Here is a 4,879-nt window from a genome sequence, read left to right as displayed (position 1 = left end):
TCACTGTAGGAGCCACTGATTTTTATAACAAAAATGATGTTTGAAAACGAGCCATACCGCATACTTTCCAAAGCACACAGACAGAATAATTCATAACAGTGCTGTAATATTCCACATCCAGGGGCGGATCACGTAAAGAGCGAGCTGCATGCAACCAAGGTAAGGGCTGATAGCTGATATTGTCTAACATAATTTCCCCCCAAAATCCCATAATTTCTACACTTGAACTGTGGGCAAGCCTGAAAGTACAGCCCAGGTTATTCCAGAAGTTCACCGTGTTCCCCTTCACGGCCCACCCAAACGCCCTGGACACGTACTCCACCCACCTATACTGGGGTTTCTGTGCAGAAGACAGAGCCAGGCCAGATGAGAGAAATATCTATGTTTGGAAAGCCTCTGCAAATGTGGGACACAAAAGCAGTAAACAAATCAAACGGGATGCCAGACCAAATGTGTTCCACATTTGCGAAAATAACAAAGTTGAGTCAGGAAGAAAGGTTTATGTGTCTTCTCCTCGTGCAATCCTTCCCAAGGTGCTTTCTTTCAATCCCCCCAAAATTAAACCCAGCACAGACAGCAGCAATATTTGTGAGTACGCAGCATCGACCAGGCACATTGCAAAGCCACTGGCAGCTGCACATGGCTTGGCACAAAACACAGCTCGAAGAGGAGAGCAGGTGCTTCCTCCCACAGTCCTCCTCCACGCCCGGGCATGCTCCGAGGGGCACGGACGTGCCACTGCATGGCACTGCTAGAAACAAGCGTTCGCACATCACCTGCCACTGGCAGTGGACACAAGCTCAGGAGCCTGGCTGGCAACGTCTTCCCACGAAACTCTCAAATCTCTGCCCCCCTCCCCGCCCCCCGCCTATGAATTCCTGCATGGGAACATCTCCAGATCATTTCTTTAGCCGTGAGAAGGACCTAGGGAAGCCCACCTCCATCCATGTCAGTGACTGAAAGTCTTTTCAAATGTCTTTTTGAGGAACTGGTGAAACCACGGGAACCAGCGCACTTCTGCTAGCCTGGTTGCACAGCATCTGGTAGCTCCACGGTTTGGTGTCCGGTAGCTGTACTACAATAGGAAGCAAGATGCAACTGAAAAGCGTGCAGGCAGTATGGGACAGAACTGCTGTTCCACATCAGATTTACATTAAACATTAAATGTAAAAAATATAAATTACTGAAAAGTTTGCCCAAAGTTTCTACTGATTCATTTTTCTATGAAAATCTTGACATCACAAAAAATCACTGAAGGCTATTCATTGAAAGTATGCTTTAGCACATCCTTAATGAGAGATGGGAATTTTTGAAAACTGGAAAATCTGGAAAGCTTTTATAGCTCTTTTCAGTGTATTTAAACTGTATATTTAATGTCTGCACATAGTAAGTGAGCACAGTCCGACCCAACCCTGCAATAAAGAAAAATAATGTCAGCTGCTGTTTTAAAATACTGCTCTTCACACAACAATAAGTAAGTTGTCATGATTGCTTGGCAGCAGATCAATATGAAGATATCTTGCATCAATGTATTATATATTAAGGGGTATGGGTGTATTATTTATTAAGCTAACTCAGCCCTTTCCCTGACCGCAAGTTTTCTACAGAGCAAGTGCTATAAATTTGTTTTGAATTCATTTTTGTCTTAAGATTAAAAAGTCAATTTATGATACAATTTACATGAATGAGAGTAGTCATTTAATACTTGAAATTTAGAATTTCATTGTCCACCCAAGTCACCTATCAATATTTTTAGTCTTTGTTGGATAACTTAACCTTTATAAAGTGGGCAGAACGGCCTTATTAATTTACTGGGACTTTCATTTAGAAGTCCAGTTAAAGAAGGAAGATGTATTACACTAGCACTGGATAAGCAGATTAAAAGAATACTAGGGCATTACATATTTTTTCTTGCTCTCCTAACTAATAAAATCATTATTTTCCTATATATATGGCATTCATATTTAATATATGCTCTCTTCCTGAACAAATGAACCAAAAAACCATGTTGCAATAAAACTCAACTGATTTAGTAGACCTCAAAATCCAGAATCCTTTTTATGCATCAGATAGGCACAGTTTTGCCTGTGCATTATAGTCACATATATCTTTCCTCCCATGATACAGTTATTTGCCATAGAGTCAAAGTCTGGAACAAAGATTTGAGGATCCAACTTTAAATATCAATGAGAAAAAAGATCTTACTCTGCGATGTGAGGTGTGGCCTCTTCCCGCTTTTCTTTCTATTACACCTATTTTCTGTTGGCCAATCCTCAGGACAAACCTAAACAGTAAGGAAAAAGTCCTAAAAACTTACAGCTTGCTTCCTGTACCTGGCGCCATGGCCACGTGTCCTCTACCAAACACTTCCATGTTCATCAACTCCTTCATTTGCTGCAAAAAGTAATGGAAGAAAGTATTCTCCTGCAGAAATCCTGGCCTTTTTCAGGGATTAATTCCCAGGGGTTCAAGGGAGCCTCTTGCCATGCCTGCCTTTTCCATGGGATTCCTTTCCCACCTCTGACATGCATGCCCATGCCTTCAAGGCGAAGGCTCACAAGCAGGTCTTTGCTCACTCCCCTTCTTGACTTTTTATCGTTTTACCTACATTTATACCCTCGTTCTCAATTCCATAAATGTAACCATTTCCTGCATTGCAAGCTCCAGCATCTTCTTGATCTGAAAGACAGCCAGACAAAAAGAGAGCTGATATGAAAATTGTTTTCACAAGGCAAAACTGTCCTGTGACACTAACTTGATAATAACCATTCTCAATTTTGTACAACCACTGTTCCCATTAGGTTGGTTTCTATTTTTTGTCATCTCCTGTTGCCACCACTCACAGTGTTATTTTGCAGGAAAGAGTTAGACGCGTTCTGTTGTCTCAGCAAAACCCTCCTCCCACTTTCAGCCGGTGCTTGCACACAACACGTGGATGAGGAAACTCATCTCCTTTGGCGAGCACAGGACCGCGTCCCTGGTAGGGGAAGCAGCCACCCATGCATGGGAGGCTTCACCAGCAAAAAGTACCAGCTAAAACCCAATGGCTGCAGTCTTTGACTCGTGTCTGCTGCTGCTGCTGTGCATCTTCCGCAGCCCTGCTCCCAAAGCACCACCCGGCAAGCAGTGACGGAAACATTTAAAGCAAACACTCACGTGAGCCATGCTTGAATCGGTTTGATTTTCCTCCACTGCTGTATTTAACATGCATTCACTAAATTGCAGGATTCAAGATGCCAGGCACCTCTGTCATTCCCCTTGAGCCCTCTTCACACACCCTGATCACACATAGCTCTCAAATCCATATCATTACAGTAATTGGGACATTGCTGCAACCCATAGATAGATACGGTTATATGCTATAAACTTCATTTTGTTAAAATCAATGGAAGATCTAAAAAAAAGTTAACAAAAAATGCAGGACGAACAGTAAGGTCAGGTGAAGTCCTGGATGAAACAGCTTCAAAATCCGAGGTTTGTTTTCTTTGGGTGTTTTACCTTTCCCAGGCAAAGGTGTTGTGTTCTGGGAAAACGCATTCGTCCTAGTGCTGAGTCCAGCCAGCCCCAGCAGCCCAGCCCCCCGTAGCGATTCTCCTAAAACCCAGATCTCACTGGATCTGCGGCACTGTCAAATCTGGTAGTGTGGGGGTTGCTTTGGTGGGAAGATCAAGCGGTTAATTCACAAGAGGTAGAGATAAATTAACATTTTCTAAACTATCTAAGAAGACTGAGGAAAAAGGGATTGTTTTCAATTTCTATTTACAGTTTCAGAAATAAGCTTGTCTGTTAAAAGCCATGCGGAGCTAAATGCTGATTCGTTGAAACTGGCATATCTGGGAAAAACTCAGTTGGACAAAAAATCCACAAACTCACTATTTCAAAATCAATTGTTTTCACGCTGGAAAGCTGCCATTTAGAGGGCTTCAGGACAGAATTTGTGATGTTATATTTGCTATTTTATTTTACATTATGCCTTGCTAAGAGCAGAACAGCTACTTTACATTTTCAGAATCCTTAAAGAAATTGTCATTAAGCTGGCATACAATTTTCACTGAAACATCTTTTATTTCCTTCCTAAGCCAAAAGACCTTGTGTTTGATAATGAAACAGCTGGGCCCATGGATGTAGCATGTGCACGATATACATTACCATTACCATACCTGAATAAAGCAAAAGTAAAAATTATACAAAAATGAAAATGAGTATAATACAATGCAAAAATTATTTTTAAAATTTACATTAAATTTTACAGTACCTTTAATATACTTTTCATCAAAGTAAAATTTAAAGGAAATATTTCAATATAATTCAAAGCAACATTTTCATAAAAATTATTTTGTGAAAAATTGCTACTCGCTTCTATAGGGAGTAATCAGGAAATAATCTTAACTCTTAATCCCAGCATTAGGAGATACAAACATCCACTTGTCTTTTATTACTTATCTGGAAATATGAATTCCTGTAAATTGATGTTATTCACTTTTTTCCTGTAAAACAGTATACAATCATAAAATATATAAAAATTAAAAATATTATAAGATAAAACTGAGGGAAATGTCTCAACTTAATACAACTTTTTTCCTAAACCTTACAATCTGGAATTTCTGGGGTTTGTGAGAGATACAGAAACGTGCGTAATTTTGATTATATTTCTTCTGGGAAACTCCTTTTTCCTGTTTGGGGTAAAATGACAAACTCAAAATTCCACTGAGATGCCAAAATGCCAGTTTCCACTGCTGGAAAATTAAAGCTCCAACTTCCATTTGACGGATCTTTGGTTTCTGCCCCACTGAGGAACCGAGACCTCAGCACAAATCACTCATTCCCCTGTCTCATTTTACAGAGGTGCAATGAAACATTGATTTCTTTATGCATTTTA

General features: G+C 40.3%; 1 long non-coding RNA gene across 1 annotated transcript; it reads right to left on the bottom strand.

Moving 5' to 3' along the window:
* Positions 1 to 916: 916 nt before the first annotated feature.
* On the bottom strand, positions 917 to 2,677 carry LOC118452238. The gene is made up of 3 exons (XR_004841939.1): positions 2,609 to 2,677; positions 2,206 to 2,284; positions 917 to 1,075 (listed from the first exon to the last, which is right to left on the bottom strand). It is a non-coding gene; the product is annotated as an uncharacterized LOC118452238 (long non-coding RNA).
* Between the last annotated feature and the right edge of the window lie 2,202 nt (positions 2,678 to 4,879).

The sequence above is a fragment of the Egretta garzetta genome, unplaced genomic scaffold (genome assembly GCF_000687185.1).
Source record: "Egretta garzetta isolate BGI_Z169 unplaced genomic scaffold, ASM68718v1 scaffold154, whole genome shotgun sequence".
Taxonomy (NCBI): domain Eukaryota; kingdom Metazoa; phylum Chordata; class Aves; order Pelecaniformes; family Ardeidae; genus Egretta; species Egretta garzetta.
Note: the sequence above shows the minus strand (reverse complement) of the source record. Positions and strands in the feature narration are given on the sequence as shown.